We start from the raw sequence: 18467 nt of genomic DNA on the forward strand, positions 1-18467 counted from the left end.
ACTAGAAACTGTTTCCAGAGATTGTGAATTGGTTGTGCCCATTTACACTTCCACCGCTAGTCACATACTGACAGCTAGATTTCAGTTCAGTTTAAGGAAGAACTTTTGTTAGAATCCAGAAGATGGAGTGTGTTGAGGAGGTGATGGGTTCTCTGGAGGTTTCAAAGTGCAGACATGACTTTTTAATTGGTAATTTTGGAGAGCAATTTATGTACCGTGGATAGAAGAATGGAAAGAAACACAGATGTTTGTAAATACTCGAAATCCTTTGGTGGTTGTCCTAATGGTGAGGATAGTGGTAGAAATGTGATAACATCTGCCGAGTGCCTGTTGTATATGTGGCAAATGTTACCCTGGGAACCAATACAAATTTTCTCATTCTTTTCTTAAAACAATTTTATTGTGGTAGATACTGTTATCCCTAATGTGAGGTTAGAAGAAAATTAATTTCTTAAGGTTGCATGATAAGCGACTGAGCCGGAGTTAAAATCTGAGTCAGTCAGCACCAAAGCCAAAAGACGTTCCCCTCCGCCATGCTGCTGACAATCCTGGCAGTCGGCCAGCAGAGAGGGGTAGGGCTGTCATGGGCGCCTCCCAGGGGAAGCTGAGCAGATTCCTTCCTGCTCTTGATTTAAGCTCCTCTATGTTCTTCTGCTCAATGCCCCGCCATTGAAATTTTCAATTGCCGTTTGAAAAGGAGAATTATACACAACCCCAAATCAATTTTGGCTAAAAAAGGAGAGCTTCCAAGTGCGTGCCACCGGGGGATCATATAATGGCATTACTTTGATTTTTTACTGCAACTGCTTAGGGATGAACACGGCCGTAAATATGCTATTCTGTTTAGCAATTTAAATATTCTCTGCAAGCTCATTCGGTCCTGTCATCTCCGCAAAAAATGGCTACTCGTTGTGGGGGAGCGGTATCCCCCCCGCCCAACAGCCTGCTTCCCACAAAGGCAGCTGCTGCTGGGTCGGGGCACTGGGTGCTCCGCAGGCGGAGGGCAGAGAGTTCGAGGCAGCTCTTTCCAGGCATTACTGATAGTGTTGCTGTAGTGAAGAGTCTGACTCCTCTTTTGATGTGTGACTCCTGACTGCTTTTCAAACCTACTTCCTTTTCTCCTTCTGCCCACATCTGGGCAAGCTGATAAGAAAGCCATGGTACTTCCTGCTGTGGCATCAGTAGGGAGGTTCAAACCACTCAAGTCCAGGCCATCATGCCAGCCTCATTCCACAGTCGCCACAAAACCCCAGCCCAGTTGCCCTTCACCACTGTCTTTCAGGTCATTTTTGGCCTCTCGGGAGCCTCTCCTGCTCTTCCCAGAGAGTCTTATGTGAACAATCAAACTTCTAATACCCTCTTAGCATGTGTGTACATGGCGTCATCAAGCTTAACACGAGGAGCCAAATTTTGGGTGGCGGTGGTCCATTCTACCTTTGTGGGGTTATCACAGTAGTAGATAAAGGAAAGATGGAACGAGATATGACGGGGACCTCGGTTTCTGGGTCCTTGGCTGTTTCTGCCAGCCCCTGACAGCTCCGCAGTGTTCTGGAAAGCAGAGTGTAGAGAGGGCAATGTCAGGCAAATGCCCCAGTTTTATCACAACAACGCTTTGGTACCAAGCGCCTGTGCGTTCCTCTGGTCACATGTCTGTGCTACCATGGACAACTCCTTTGCCATGCCGCCAGCAGCTTAGCACCAAGAACCAAGGCAATTCGAGCTGCTGAGCCTGTTCCTCTCTAAGTCCATGCTCTAATATCATCTGTCGCCGTCAGGACGTTGAGAGCTTACTATCCAGCAAGGAGGGAGCTCAATATATTTATCGAACACCCAGAAGTTTCATCTTCCCTGCATTTCCTGGTTGAGGAACTCTCTAGTACAAGCACATTCTGAGGCCATCTTACCTATTTAAACTCTTGGAAATGAGAGAGGGTTTCAAAAAGGGAGCGAAATGGATGCGCATCCTCAAGCAGAAGCTCAGCAGTGACCTATTTAACTGTCTGGTCTTCTGGTAAGAGAGGGAGAAGGAGGGAAAATGAAGGGAGGGGAGAGCAGAGGGAGGCGGGAGGAAGTTGATCAGAACCCTAGCATGATGACATCAGAATGGAAGTCCCTGACTACGTCCAATCTGAAGCATTCCTCCTTCTGGTGTTAAAAAGAGGGACACTGGACACTGGGGCAGGACGCATTATTTAGTATCCAGTAGATGTTTGGGACTTTTCCAGATTTCACCATGCCAGGACGATGAGCCTATGAAATTAGTAAATTTTAGGATAAAGAATTTTATTTCTGTCTATGGCCATGCCACCCTGAATATGCCCGATCCCGTCTGATCTCAGAAGCTAAGCAGGGTCAGGCCTGGTTAGTACTTGGATGGGAGACCACTTAGGAGGACTGGGTGCTGTAGGCATAAAAAACAAACAAACAAACAAACAAACAAACAAACAAACAAACCAAGTGAGAGGTGGGTGGAGTTGGGGCATAAATCATTGATTTGTGGGTATCACCTGAGGAAAAAAAAGAATTTTATTTTTGTTTTTCTAGTCTGGCTGCCTTTTATTTCACTTCTTGCTTTCCCAAATTGCTCTTGGATAGAATCTACAGCCCCGTGTTGAATAAGAGCCGAGAAAGCAGGCATTCTTGCCTTGTTCTTCACCTCAGGAGAACAACGTTCAGTTTTTCACCATTTAGTATTATGTCAGCTGTAGCTCTCTTGCAGATACCCTTTATCGAGCTGAGAAAGTTCCCTTCTAGCCTAAGTTGGCCAAGAGTTTTTATGAATGGATATTTTGAATTTTAGCAAATGACTTTTCTATAATTATTGAGATACACGGTTTTTCTTTTTAGACTGTTAATATGGTAATTACATTGATTGATTTTTGAATGTTAAACTGATTTTGCATTCTGGGGATAAACTCCACTTGGTCGTGATGTATTGGCTTTTTTATGTATTGATGGATTCAATTTGTTTAAATTGTATTAAGAATTTTTGTGTCTACGCTCATGTTGGAAATTAGTTCATAGTTTAATTTTCTTAAAATAACTATTTGGTTGTGGGATCAGTGTAATGCTGGAGTTGAAATGTGTTGGAAGCACCTTCTCAACCTTTACTTTGTGGAAGAGTTTATGTGAAATAGGTAATATCTCTTTCTTAGCTTTGGGGTAGAATTCACCAGCAAAGCCATTTAGGCTTGAGTGTTCTTTATGAGGAGGTTTTTACAAACAAATTTCTGTAATAGAAACAGGGCTGTTTAAGCTGTTTCTTCTTCTTGAGTTTTGACAGTTTGTATCTTTAAGGGAATTTCTCCATTTTACCCAAGTTGAATTTATTGGCAAAAAGTTTTCATAATATTTGCTTATTCTTCTTTTAATGTCTGTAAGATCTATAGTTATGCCCCTTCTCTCATTCCTGATACTGGTAATTTGTTTTCTCTCTCTCCCCTGCCCTTCATCAGTCTGCCTAGACGGTTATTACTTTTATTGATATTTTAAAAGAAATAGTTGGTTTTATTTTCTCCATTATTTTTATTTTCCATTTCATTGATTTGTGTTTTTATCTTTTTTATTTACTTCCTTCTCCTTACTTTGGGCATGTGGAAGCATAGGTCATTGATTTTAAACCTTTCTATTTTTCTAATATTAAGGTTTTCAATGCTATAGATCATCTTTTAAACCTACGTTAGCTTGAAAAAAGAAAGAAAGAAAGAAAGAAAGAAAGAAAGAAAGAAAGAAAGAAAGAAAGAAAGAAAGAAAGAAATTCTGATATATTGTGTTTGCTTTTTTTTTTTCAATCAAATATTTTCTAATATCCCTTGTGATTTATTCTTTGGCTCATGGGTTGTTTAGAAGTGAGTTGTTTAGTTTCGAATACTTGGGCATTTTTTCATATATCTTTCTATTGTTGATGTCTACTTTAATTCCATTGTGGTCAGAGAACATTCTCTGAATGATTTTAATCCTTTTAAATTTATCGAGACTTGTTTCAGAATATCGTTTATCTTGGTAAATATTTAGCATGTGCACTTGAAAAGAATGTCTTCTGCTATTATGGGGTAGAATATTCTATAGATGTCAATTAGGTTAAGTTGGTTGATAGTGTTGCTCATGTCTTCAATATCCTTACTAATTCTCTGTTTATTGATTGTATCAATTATTTGGAGAGCATTGTTAAAATCTCTGATCAGAATTGTGGATTCATTTACTTCTTTCTGCAGTGCTGTTTCTGCATTTTAGAGCTCTGTTATTAGGTACTTATATTGTTATGTCCTCTTGATTGATTGATTTCTTTATCCCTGATAATTTTCCTTGTTCTGAAGTCCGCTCTGTCTTTAATATAACCACCTTTTTTTGACTGGGCTCCCTTAGGCTTTACTTCTGTTAACGTCCTTTTGATTAGTTCTAGCATGACATATCTTTCTTCATTTCTTTACTTTTAATATATCTGTGCCTTTAATAGGTTTCTTATAGACAACTTGTAGTTGGGTAGTTTTTTTTTTAATCCCCTCTGACATCTTTGGCTTTTAATTGGTGTGTTTAGAACATTCACATTTAAAGTGATTATTGATATAGTTGGATTAGTGCCTACCAAATTTGCAACTGTTTTCTATTTCCTATACTAATACTTTTCTTTTTTCAGTCTGCTACCTGGTTTTAATTTGAGCACAGTATATGACTTTTCTCTCAGCACATCAGTTATACCTCTTAAAAATTTTTTTCTAGTGGTTGCCTTAGAGTTTGCAATATCACTTCCAATTACTCTTTCAAGTAACACTATAGTGCTTCAAGGGTAGTTTAGATATAACAAGATATTCCCGATTTCATCTATTCTTTATATTATTGCTGTTATTGATGTCTCTGATCCATAAGCTATCATCACACAATGTATTGTCCCTATCGTTATTTTGAACTAAGTCAGATACATATAAGAAAAATAAAGATTTTTATTTTACTTTCGCTTAATCCTTCTCTAATAGTCTTCCTTTATGTAGATCCAGGTTTCTGATCTACATAATGTTCCTCCTCTCTGAAGAACTTTTAATGTTTCTTTCAAGGCAGGTCTACTGGTGACAAGTTCTCTTAGTTTTTGTTTGCAGGACACAGAATTCGATGTTAGTGGGGTTTTCGTTGTCTATTAACGTTTGATTTTAATTCTGTCTGACGGCCCTGCCTTTTAAATTGGTGTGTTTATACTATTTAGACCTGTGTGATCATTGATATGGTTAAAATTTAGTTCGCCCCCAAGCTCTTTGTTTTCTATTGGCCCCTTTGTTCTTGTCCCCACTCCCCATCATTTTTACCTTTACTGCCTTCTTTTTATTAATTGCACATTTTATGATTTTATCTAATTTCATTTTAGGACATTCATGATAGATTATATAAAAGTGGTGAATGAGCACAGAAACTGGTTTGGGGAGAAAGAAGGAAAAAGAAAGAGAGAGAGAGAAAGAGAGAGAGAGAGAAAGAAGAAGAAAGAAGAGAGAGAAAGAAAGAGAAACCCCTCCCCCTCCCTCCCCCCCCCCTCCCTCCCTTCCTCTTCCTTCCTCCGCTTCTTTCTTTCTTTCTTCCCTTCTCCTTCCCCCGCCTTCCGGATTCCTTCCTCCCGTCCAAAAACATCCGATTTCCATGGGAGAAATAGTATAGAGGAAGAAAAAAGGAGAGAGAACATGTCAACTCCCCATTTTCTATAAGGCCCATTGTATTTTTTAAAAAACAATTCTATGATATTCCCCTGGGTCCTTCAATTCCATTTTATTCAAGTTAGTGTGAATGAACATCTGTTCCTAATAACTAAAATGTCCCTGAGACATCTCATTTACTCAGTTTGCCTCTTTAATTTTTGTGTGGTGGCTAGAATAATTCACTTAAATCACTGGCCACTTCTCTAGACCCCCTATTGTGCTGGCCGTGAAGCAAGAATCACCTTTGAGAGAAAGACCAGCTTCTGGTGGAACTGGTATTTCGCTAATAATGATTCATGGCAGCAATTTGGAAATGGGATCTTGGCTGCTTTCTGCTCTCTTCACCTCTGTTTGGCCTCATTTAGGAAGCGAAGGCAGCTGGCCTCAGGAACTGTCCACCTGCAGCTGTGTCTCCACGTCCCCCTGACTGTCCTTCTGGGGGGACCATTGGTTTCCCTAGAGGGAGGTGCCTCAGTCCCACACTGCAGTGCGTGAGGAGTCAGAGCGGAGTCGCCTAACAGGAGGACAGAAATGTAGAAAATGTGCTCAGCGGTTCCTTGAGCCAGATTTAACTTTAATGCTTTTCAGCCCAGGTGGTTTCTATTTATTTGCATTTACTTATTGAGCATCTACTGTGCATTAATTATCTCATCTTTTGTTTCCTTATCGCTCTTCTTCTGACTCCTATTCCTCAATGTACGTTCCAAGGACATTTTCTTCTCCAGTATCTTCTTGGATTACTGACTCATTTCTCGGTGTTATCACTGAACTTTCTCAAACAGCCAGCCACGGCTGCAAATCTACTGCCTTCATCTTGCATTGGCTCCCTATTTCTGTACCTTCTCTCTTCTGCTTTCCCTTGGTACAACTTGGTTCTCTGAATTTTCTTGTAGTTTACAATAAATGCCTCTCTTCTTCCGTTATCAAAGTGACTTTCAGTTCCTCGTAACTAAGCAATTTCTAAGACATTCTCATTTCCTCAGTTTACCTGTCTGACCCCTATACAATGACCGGTATACTCCAACTCAGGGTCTTTCTAAATTAAACATCCAAACGAACAGGGATTTCTCTGGAAAGACCCATATCTTGTCTTGCCTCAGCTGCATGTTCTCCTTGAGGTTCTTGAGGGGGCCGTGCACACACACAGCAAGTGGAAAACCGTGAACCTCTTTGTTATTGGTTGGGCGAGGGCTTAATACCTTTCAATGGGCAATTTTGGTAAAATCAACTAGAGTAGGCAGGTTGGACTCAAGACCAAATAAGATTATTCTGTGTCCCTGAGTAGGCAGTGGCTTAATTACTGCTCCTGAAACAGGAAGCAGAGGAGAGGGCCAATCAGTGGCCTGAAATCTGACCAGTGAGATCAGCATTAGACTCATTCTCCAACTGGGACTTTGGAGAAGGAAATCACAGAAAGCATAGGGATGGTTGTAGAGACCTCTCTCCCATAGAGCAATCAGAGTGATTCAGTTATCGAAATTATTTTCCTCTACCAGACATACTGGTAGGTAAAGCGGAGGGAAAAAGTCCCGTAACAAAATTTGATCTTCACCACCTGTTAACCGTGGCCCATGTTTAGTATGCTCACAGATATATTTAACCCTCTGTTTGCACTTCAGTGCTCTTGCCCCAATCAAATAATTATTCTCAAAGAAATTTGGTATGTAATTATGTCATTCATTCAAAAAATTGTTATATCATCCATCTATTCAGCAAATGTTTCTTGAACTAGGAGGAGATCGAAAGCGGCTCTGTAAGGTGAGGTCACAGTTCAAGGAGTGCACAGTTCATGAGATGAGGAAGGGGGGGTAAACAGCAGGTTTATAGACGAGTCACGTGCCGTGAGGTGTCTCACAAGAAGTCAGAACAATGTACATGAAGAAAATGAAGGAGGGAGGCTCTGAGCAGCGGGGTCTACTTCCTGGTTCCCCCCTGTTCACCTCCAGCCCAGACAAGGCTCTTTGGACTTTGCCAACCGGAGAAAGCAAGGCTTTTTTGACTGGGCTCCCTTAGGCTGTACTTCTGTTATGGTTAATAAATAGTCCCCCAAAATAATCAGCACAGGAAGGATCCGCAAGGACATTTGGCCAATCTCCAAATTTTAGGAGCTGGAGGCCCAGAGGGGGACGGCATTTGTGTGGTGGGACCAGCCAGCTGGTATCACAGCAGGCCCAGAGAGAGGAGCGACAGAATCCCGCATTGTCTCTATTGAAGGAACCCTTAGAGCTATTTTAGTTCAATACCCTCGACTATAGAAAGAGGATACAAGCTCACCCAAGGGAGGAAGTAGATTGGACCAAGTCACAGAGCTGGTCAGAGGCAGGGCCTGGAGCTCTGGCCTCTCAGCTTAGGGATCCCCTCACCGATGTCCTGCCTCAGGCATCCTGCACAGGAGTCCCCAGTGGCTTTTTGGAAGACCTGCCCCCAGCAGGATCAGCCTTCATAGGCCACTATAGTGTCCCGTGGCCTTTGGTTTGCAGACTTCTCCTCCGCCTTCCAGACTTCCTTGAGTGTGAAGCCCCCTGGTCAGCTCTTGGAGCTCTTTTTGTTTTCCTTGGTTCTCCAAATCACAAGCTTTCCATAGCTTTCTGCTTTTCTCGACCTTGACTGGTTCTCCTGCGTCCGATCTAGTTTCTCTAGTTAGCTTCCCTCACTCCCTGGCTGTTTCTCCTTCAACCACCCTTCCTGGGACAGTTCCCATGGTCCCAGTGGCTCCCTCTTCCCCAGACTTGGTCTCTACACAGTCCCAGGGCTCTGAACTTGTTCTCGTTATGGAGCCTCTGGCCTTCTGGTCAAGCCTGTGTACCCTTTCTTACAAAAATGCTTTTACATACAAATAAAATATGTACAACAAAAAAATCCATTACTTTGAAAGACAATATCAAAACATAAAAAATGTCACATTCGTGATAAAACAATATATGTATTTTTTAGTCAGTGTGTTAAATTACAAGATCTAATGATGAGTCCGATGACTTCTATAAAGTTGAAGCAGTGATGAGTACAAATAATATTGTAAGATATCTGTAACAGTTGTAATGTGCTCTGAAAATATCTAAGTTTTATTACTGATGAAAGTCAAAGTTACTATATATGTTGTTGTTTACATTCACAATTAAATAAAATATTAAATTTCAATTAAAATTTAGTAAAAATGAAAATATAACATTTTTGCCATTCAAGGTGAAGTCTCTGAGTATTATGCCTGAACCCCTTGGCCATTATAGACTTCAGATCAAGGAATCCTGTCCTAGATGATCCCATGGCTTGAAATGCTGTATCTGTGTAGCTATTACCTAAATTTGTATCTCCAGACCAGAATATCTATTTAAATATCTGATATACTTCTATCAACTCCACATGTCAAAGAATGAATTTTTGATCTTATCCCTCAAACAGGTCTTTCTTGCTTTTTCTCATCTCTATAAATGTCCCCCTACATCCCCTTTAGTGTCGAAGCCCAAACTCAGGACTTCATTCTCTATATTTTTTTCTTTTTCACTTCTACTTCTAATTTATGGATATTCCATCCTAAGTTTATTCACCAAATATTTACTCAGAATTTACTGTATGGCAAGCACTGTTCTAGGTACTGGGAAGGCAGCAATGTATAAGACAAGTCTCTGTTCTCATGGATTTATAAAACACTCTTGCGAGACATTGACAATAAATACGAAACTATAGTATATGTGATAAATTAGGCATCAGTAAGTATCTCTAAAATATTACACCTCCAGAATATTTCTCTAGTCTTGTTACTTTCTATATCCACTGCCTTCGGTCTAAACCGCTTTATGGTCTTGTTTGCAGTAGTCTTCTAACTACAGTCTCTGTAACTAGATTTGTTCTGCTCCAATCTTTTCTCCATGCAGCAGCCAAAGTGAGAGGAGGGTCACGTTCCTCCACCGCTGAAACCCTTCGGTGACTTCCCACCGCACTTAGAATAAACCCAGACTCCTCCCTGGAGGGCCCTGTGTGGTCAGGACCTTGTCTACCCGCTGTTTTCCTCTCCTGCCAACCACCTGCCACTTCCCTTGGATGCTACCAGCCTTGAGGTTCATTGCAGGCATCAGTTTCCTGCCCTCAGGACATTTGCCTCCAAGCCTGGCTGACTCTTGACCCAATTACTCTTTGTCCAAAATGCCACCTCCTCACAGAGCCCTTTCCTCACCTTTCACTCTAATTATGTTCCTCTCTCATTCTCCCTAGAGCAACTTCTTGTCCTTTATATAACAAGCTACTAGAGATAATTGTTTCATATAGTATTTAAGTGTCTATTTAACATGTTTTCCCACTACATTTGCAAGATCCAAGAAGGCAAGAATCTTGTCTGTTTTGCTCACCAGTAGCATAATGGCCCCCAGCACATCGTTAGTGCTTGACAAATATGTAGCTGTTGAATGAGTTATGAGTTATTATACTTTCATCTCTGACATCTGCCCCCGAACTAATCACATATTCCAGGTTCATACTCCCTCTTTTACGCACAGGCACATTAAAACCTCTATCTATACTTAAATTATTCCCTACCTAATCAAATACATTTATTCTCAGATTCATCCATCTGTCCTCCATCCATTCATTCATGCACTTAACCATTATTTATTGAGTACCTTCTAATTATAAAGAACCATGCCAGGCACTGTCTAAGATTAAAAGATGAATAAAATGTGGTCTTTGTCTTCAAGACATTTACAGCTTAGAAGAGGACTTTAAAAGTTATCCAATAGTTCTAGTGGGGAAATGGGCACTATGTACCATGATCAGCAGAGTCGGCTGTGACAGAGGTGCAAGAGAGGTAGATCATATTTCCAACTAGAGATTTCAGGAAAGCTTTCATGGAGAATGTCGCATCTGATCTGGATCTTGATGGGTGGGCAAGATTTAGACAGCCGGAGGTGGCGGAGGAGGCATCTCAGATGAAGAATCAGAGTGAACAACGTATGAAACTAGGAAAACACAGTAATGTAGCAAAATCCACGAGTGGCCCACAGCCTAAGCTACCTGCAGGGGAGCTACGGAAGGCAAAGATGGGGCACGTGACATTTTGTTCTTTATTTGATGTCTACTGGGGAGTCGGCAGAGATTTTGGGGCAGAGGAATTAAATGAGTTAGGGGAGAACACTGGAAAGACCTCCCTGCTTGTATAATTTTAAGTTAGGTTGATTTTCCTTATTCAACTAAGAGATAAACAAATATGGGGGCAGAAAGAGTTCAGGGAAGAAATCTATGTGGTTGAAGTGGATGGGGAAGCCATTGTGGAGGAAGTAAGACATCCCTTTGCCTTCAAAGTAGGACGCTGAGTCCTAGACAAACTCAAAGATGTGACAGCCATTCATCCTTGGACTGAGAGGCCACTGACTCCACAGCTGGGATGTACTAGTTAGCTTGGGCTGCCATAACAAATTCCATAGACTGCGTGGCTTAAGGGACTGAAATTTCCTTCTCACAGTTATGGAAGCTGGGGAGTTCAAGATTACCGTGCCAGCTGATTAAGTAAGTTCCAGTGATTGCCCTGGCTTTCAGACAGCATCTTCTCGCTGTATCCTAATCTAGCATTTCCTTGGAGCACACACATGGAGGGAGAGAGAGATCTCTCTCTCTTCCTCTTCTTATAAGACCACCAGTCCTCTCAGATTAGAACACCACTGATATGACCTCATCTAATTGTAAGTACCTCCTAGAAGCCCTTTCTCCAAATACAGTCACACTAGGGATTAGGGCCTCGACACATGAATTTTGGGGGTACATGATTCAGTTCATAGAGTGGGGCAAATCAGCCTCCAGATCCGTTAGAATCAAAGACCTTACAGACTTCTAATTCAGATGTTTCAAAGTATGTTTCAAGGAGCATCAGACATTTTAGGTAGCAGTTTTGGGGACACCCTCTCCTACTCCAAGAGACAACATAAAAGTGGACTCTACTTTTTTTCTATATTAGACCTTCAGATAGAAGTTCCTCCAGAGAAAGCATTATGCTGCTAAAAAAAATTAGGAAACCCCTGGTCTAGTCCGATGACTCCATTTTACCAGAGAAACAGAGGATCCTGAGATTCAGAAAGAAAGAGAGACTTGCGCACAGTCATGCAGCAAGGAAGGGACAAATTCCGGTAGCCAATGAGGAGACCTGTAATTCTGTGTACGAACTCCTCGCTCAGCATTTTGTCCATTGTTCCTCTTAGCTGTATCCAGGCCCAAGAAAGGAGCCCATGGATGTCCCACTGTGGGCCTGACTAATGGGTAGTCTCCTGGCGTGGAGTGGCTGCTCACTGAAGGTCTCCTCCAGAAGGGGCGCTAGCGCCCTGGGACTTCAGCCAGGCGCGGGGCCTTTTTCTGTTCTTCCGTCCCCACTTGGTCTGCACACCCAGATCTGTATGAGTTGACAGGAGTTATGGGCTATTAAATAATTTTCCTACACAAGTGTGTGAGAAAATTATGGTATGGATGTCTGACTGATGCACTTACACCCTGTATATTACCCACCCAGAGGAATTAAAGGAGAGAAATGGTTTCCCCTCTGCAGATGGGAGAGATAGGTCCTCGCTCTGTAACGGGAGGCCGATGTGCTGAGGTTTTTCAGATCAGCTTCAGTCCTCCAAGGAGCCAAAGACGTAGGACGAAGACAAAACAAAGCTGTTGGGACCAAAGAAGAGCATGTCTGGGGCTCCTTCTGAGTGTAGAACGGCCAGACTGGGGGTGCCAAAGTTGTTTTTTTAGAAAAAGAATTGATTTTTAAAAATTCTATTTCTCTCATGGCTAAAGGGGAGTGTGAGAGACTGGCAGAGAACTCCGTGCAAGTTCCCCCTGGTGCCTGGGATAAGGGCCCCCTCCCGTCCCCTCATGCATGGAGACACACCGATCAAAGCTTCTCGCTGCTGCTTCAGTATACAGGCCATCCTGGTGGCCGAATGTTCTCCCTTGAACCGTTTCCCTTTCGTTATTCACTCATCATCCTCCAGGTTGCAGCTTAAATGTTTTATCTTCTCTTCAGCGAGACATTTCCTGGCCACCCTACCTCCCCCATTGTTATTCTCAACAAGACACTTTTCCTCTTATTCAGAGCACTTAACCCAGAGTGTAATTACATATTTATATGTTTGATGGTTGCCTCTCCCGGAGTCTAAGCTCCACTCAGGGGCTGTGATAAACACTCGTGTATTCCAGGTACCCGATTAGGTAGCACAGTATAGGCACTTAGTGAATACTTAACTGAGTGAATGAGCGGTTTATTTCCACGAATGTGGAAGTTTTGTTGTTTTCTCTTGTTTTGTTGAGGAAACTGCCTGCATCTTTATGTTACATTCAATAATCTTGGTCACTGTGGATTTTCAGCCCAGAGCCAAAAAAGTGAAGGGGCACGAGAAATATATTTGAGTCCGTAATTAGTCAGTGAAAGATCAGATCTTGGAATGGGGCTTCCTGCGACAAATTCACTTATTTAATCTTTCGGCAAATGTTTATCGATCAAGTACTATATTATTTACACTGTAAAAGTGCACAGGATACAGCACGAATAAGAGAGAAAATGGTCTCTGCTCTCATGGGGCAGACAGAAGAAAGTCAACAAAAATCAGCAAGTTGGTTGAGAACATAAGCAGGATGATGAGTTGAAGTGAGGAGCCTACATTGAGAGGGGGCCCCAAAAGCCTGCTTTATACCCAGACCTGGAGGGCGGGAATGCACAGGCAGAGGGAGCAGGAAATGCGAGAGCCTGACGGTGAGAATGAGCTTAGCAAGGGGGAGTTGAGTGGAGGCGAGAAAGGCCACAAAGAGCTCCACAGACATGATAAAACTTTGGGGGTTCATTATAAGACCAGCAGGAAGCCATTGGGAGATTTTAACCAGAAGAGTGACGTGACTTGGTTTCTATTTTAGAAAGGTTGCTGGGTGGAGATAGGGTTAGAGAATGGCAATATAGAAGCAAAGAGACAAGTGAGCCTATTGCGACAGTTGAAGAAGAGGTAGGTGGTTGACCTTGGGGGACGGCAGTGGGAATAAAGAGAAGTGGACACTTAAGACTTACTTGGAGGTAAAACTGACAGGTCTTGGTGATGGATTAAATGTAGAGGGTAAGGGAGAGGGAGAAATTGAGGATGACTCTAGTATGACAAATGGCCCTTTCCTTGAAGTCATGCATCTTTTCAATTTGCTACTGACTTGACCCACCCTGCTTTCCATCATTACAAACCATTAAGGCTTTCGCTGTTCCCTCCTCGACATCACTTAGGTTCCATATTTAGCATCTTAATTCAATAATGTACACTCTGTATGGCTTATATCTTGATCTTCACAGCCCATTGAGCCTCTTTAAATGCTCCGCAACACACATGAATTAAACATGGTGGGCAAAGTGAAGGAGGCTCTAAGTGGCAGAAACCCCTGCTCTCTCAGCCAAGTGTTCTGAGGGGAATTCAGGTGGGGCCTACGACTGCAAGGTAATGCTGACGGCCAGTGTCTCGGCAGATAGTTTCGGGAAAGACGGAGAAAACGAAAGTGTTTCATGAAAAGCAGGATATAGGGGAGTGAAGGGGAGAGAGAAAGACACAGTCGTGAAATCCCAAGGGGCCAATCAAGCACCTTGATCAGCTTGAGATCCTGAGCTAGATGAGGTGATCAGTGTTTTAGTAAGCCAGACGGTGTATGTGTGCAGACACAGAGCCAAAGGGGAGGGAAAGAGGGAGCCGGCTGAGGAGAAATGAGACTAGAAATGGGAATGACGGTAGCTACCATTTACTGAATTCGTACTATTTGTCATGCACCGTACTAAGCCCTTTGGGCAGTGTATACTATTTAATGCTTTCACTGCCTCTGTGGGGATTATCTCCATTTTACGGATGAGAAAACTGAGACTTGAGGAGGTCTAGGTGACTTACTTATGGACAAAAAGTTAAACCAATAGAGCAAGGATTTCAACCCAGATTAGTGCGACTGTAAAGCCTGTGCACTTAACTGCACTACACTGCCTTCTTCAAACTGAGAAGGACAAGATGTAAGGCAGAGGAGGGGGCGGGCGCAGAGAGGGAGGAAGAGCCTAAGAGAATAAGTGTACTTGATCTTGCAAAAAAGTAGTTGACTAAAATAAAGGAGAATCTAACCTGAAGGGAAAAAAGGAGATTAGTATATGACATGAGAGTGGATCAAATCTTTTGAAATTTCTAGAGATGGATACGGTATGTTAACAGCCTTCCACTCTATTTCCCTATTGACCATAGGCTCATAACTTCTATCTTTATTGCTGTTTTTGCTCCCAGCCATGAAACTCTGAGATGAACCAACAGTCCTCGACTCCTCTGACCCAGACCAAAGCCCACTGTGGGAACTGAGGGGTTGGGGAGGAAAGCAATATGAACCTTGATTCCTGAGTGAAAGAAATTCATGGTGGATGAAACACCCCAAAGGAATAGAGTTGTGTAGCAATTAGCTGGGATTTATAACTTGGCACAAAAACTGCTCATGTTAGATATTCAATTTCCCCATGCTTGCTTCACCTTTTCAGAGAAATTCCCCTAGCATCCCTGAGACTCCTAAATCCCAAGGGACATTCCAGGAAAGGCTGTTTTACTACTTGAAGAATGAAGAGTAGAATAAGTGAAGGTTCATGGCTTCTGCATTTGTGTTCTGGGTTCATTGCTCGCAGTCCATTAACGAATATTTATTTAGACGTAACTAGATAGAAATTTATTGATTAGTCTATATAGTCTATTACGTGACCATTAGTACACTCGATATTGATGTACTACACCTCGTACTAGACAGCAGAGCTATGCAGAATGAACCTGATAGATATAAACCTTGTCCTCATGAAGCTTACAGATTATTAGGATAGATATTGAGTAAGAAATCACAGGTGCAGTACAGTATAGGAGAAATGGAAGCATTCTGACATTCTGGCATCAGAAGACCTCAGTTTGTACCTTTGAGTAGCTCTTTGACCATGGGCAAGTCATTTTTAATCACGGCGAGCCTTAGTTTCTTCACCTGCAAAATGGAGACCATTCATTCATACCACACATTTTATTGAACAGCTCTGGGATTGCTTCGGCTGAGTGATAAGAGAAGACTTCTCTTGGAGATGGTGTTTGAACTGAGACTTGATTGATGTGAAGGCATCAGTCATGTGGAGGCTGGGAGTGGGGGCGGGCATTTCAGATGAAGGGGATGTGCTTGCCAAGGCTGCGATATGAGAATGATCACCACCCTGTCCCCCACAGCCCATAGACAGGGTACTATGTACTGCTAATCCAATGGGGCTCTTTTGTTTTGTCTTTAACACTTTTAGATGTGGTTATTCTGAATCTCAAACCCTACCCTCAAGGAGCTTCCTTTATATTAGGGATCGAGCATCTAGAATCTTTAGGGAAGAGTGTAAGATGATGGGTACCAGAATGCCCAATGGCGACTCTGCGAGAGAAGGTGCTGTGAAAGGTCGAGGTGGAAAGGGCAGGTACATCCTCTTTGCCAGGTGGGTTAGTGCACTGCATGGCGACTGTGGTCCGTGCTGGAAATACCCCAAGCAGTGGAAACCACATGTACTGTACTGCGACCCGCAGCCCCGCCTTCCTCTGTGGCTAAACCTGTCCCTGGAGTGGAAAATCCACATCGTTGCAGTGGTTTGGGTTCCCCGGGGAGCCGCTGGCCTCAGGAAGAGCCCTCGTGGGGCGTGGGGAAGCAGAGGCTGGATCCAGAAAGCAGTAGGAGGGAGAAGAGAAGTGTCGAGGGGCCGGGCAAGCAACCCCACAGAAATAGGAACTGGCTCCATTGGTTAGGCCCTCACGTGTCAGAACCCAAGCTTTCTCCTGCCCCCTGCTCTCCCCAAAGCGCTCAGGACTGTAGATGATGTGGTTCATCGAACTGGCTGTTTAATTCTGGCTTCGTTTCAATGACAAGATTGGATTTTTTGCGTAATCTGTGCTGGGGACCATATGAGCATTTTGCACATTCCATGCCCACAAACCAACTTATACAAAAGAAAACAAGTCAGCTCAAAATATGTTCTGTCTGCCTCTTGCAGACTGGGCCCCAGTGGCGACAGCTGCCGAGAAGGTGAGGAACCCCCACACTGCCGCCTCATTGGCTGGCTCCCCAGCTCCTCCTGCAGTGACGACCTTGTAATCACACTGGCACTGCTTTGGAGGGACCCGGGCCACCCAAGGTGGCTTCCTCACCACTGGAAGGAGGGAATAAAGCCGTAGTCAGTTCCTCCTTTAGCAGCAGGTGGCCCAATGGCCCGGGGAGGAAGGAGCAGGCCTTTCTCCTCTTCTGTGAAATACGAACCTCCGCTGTGGACACAGCAGCTTCATCAGGAGAGAACCTGTGTCTCCTGGTGAGGGAGACTGTCCAGGGCAGGGGGAGGGGGCAGCTTTAGGTTGGACGCCATAGACTGTTGGCTCTCAGCGGAGGAAAATCTCAGTTCACAGATGAACCAAAGCAGGAGGGAACCCTCCTGACATAAATGAAAACAAAGACAAACAGTTCAGCTAACAGTGGGATCAGCTTTCCTGTGAAACCGTGATTGAGGAATGGCTCGTTCATTGGTGCTACGGCCTGGATTCAAGGAGATGGACAAAATGGCCCCTCAATCAGCCCGCACGTCCTCATTCAGCACCTAGTGTTTGCCAAGTGTATGCTCCACCCTGAGTCTGTTTTCCCTAGAGCAGGGTCAGCAAACTGTGGCCCTTGGGCCAAATCCAGTTGCCGGTTTTTGTCGATAAAGTTTTATTAGAACATAGCCATGCCCGTTCCTTTCCCTGCTGTTTGTATCTGCTTTCACACTACACGGGCAGAGTTGAGTAGCGTGACAGAGACCGTATGGCCCACGGAGCTGAAAATACTCCTGATTTTGCTCTTTACGGAAAAAGTTTACCACTCCACTCTCAAGTCTTGCGTTCTGACAAAGAACTTCACAGTGAGGGGGGAGCGGGGAGGCGGGGGAGAGGGGGTGGGAAGGAAAAAGTGAGGTGGCGTGTGTTGAATCGACGTCAGTGCGGTAGTTTCGCACACGAGCCCGGGAATAAAACAGAGCTGCGTTCAAGTTTCAGCTTTGTCACTCACCAGCTGTGGGTTTGGGGCAAGTCACTCAGCTTCCATGTATCTCAGAGTCCACGTCCGTGGAATGGCTCTGACAATTGTACTTATCTCGTAGGGTGGCCACGAGCATTGAGGCGATTAGTGTAAGCACTGCCCAATGCACAGTAAGGGCTCCCTCGAGAGAAGCTGCTATTTTTGTTACTAATCCTGTGTTCCAGGCAGTAGGCTAAGCACGCGGTGTGCATTAGCTCCGTTAATTCTTGCACTGTCCCTGTGAGGTAGGTGTTATTTACGGGAAGGGATCTGTAGTACAGAACGTTGCTTTAGGTCACAGGACGCGTGCGTGGCAAAGCGGTCAACATGGACCTACCTCCTGTGGATCCCTCAGGAGGGGAAAATGGGAACGTAGCTCCAGGAATCTCAGCGGGGACTAGGTAGGGACCGAGGGGAGCCAAACCAGCCCTCAGAGCTCGTGTTGGCATCGGCCCCAGCTCCAGGAGGAAACCGTGGATCCGTTTCCTGAGTAGATACAGAGGCTTGGGGCTTCTCAGAGGGCGAAGGCAGAGTGCACCCACCACCCTGTGGAGGAAATGGGTCTCTGCGTAATTTCATTTTGAGAAATGGAGCAGCAGTGACCAGAGCCCTGAGAACCCTTGTGTCGGGGAGTTGCTTTGGGACTTGGAATGAAATTGCATGACTTCCTCCACTTCCTGTCACCCTCGACTTTAACTTCCACTCACAGCCTCTTTAGGTCATCCCGGG

General features: G+C 43.7%; 1 pseudogene; it reads left to right on the forward strand.

Annotated features, from left to right (window-relative positions):
- The first annotated feature begins 2291 nt into the window (after nucleotides 1-2291).
- LOC118613196 lies at nucleotides 2292-2410 on the forward strand (annotated as a pseudogene).
- Nucleotides 2411-18467: the final 16057 nt, after the last annotated feature.

Source organism: Rousettus aegyptiacus, unplaced genomic scaffold, assembly GCF_014176215.1.
Source record: "Rousettus aegyptiacus isolate mRouAeg1 unplaced genomic scaffold, mRouAeg1.p scaffold_m13_p_17, whole genome shotgun sequence".
In the NCBI taxonomy this organism is placed as follows: Eukaryota; Metazoa; Chordata; class Mammalia; order Chiroptera; family Pteropodidae; genus Rousettus; species Rousettus aegyptiacus.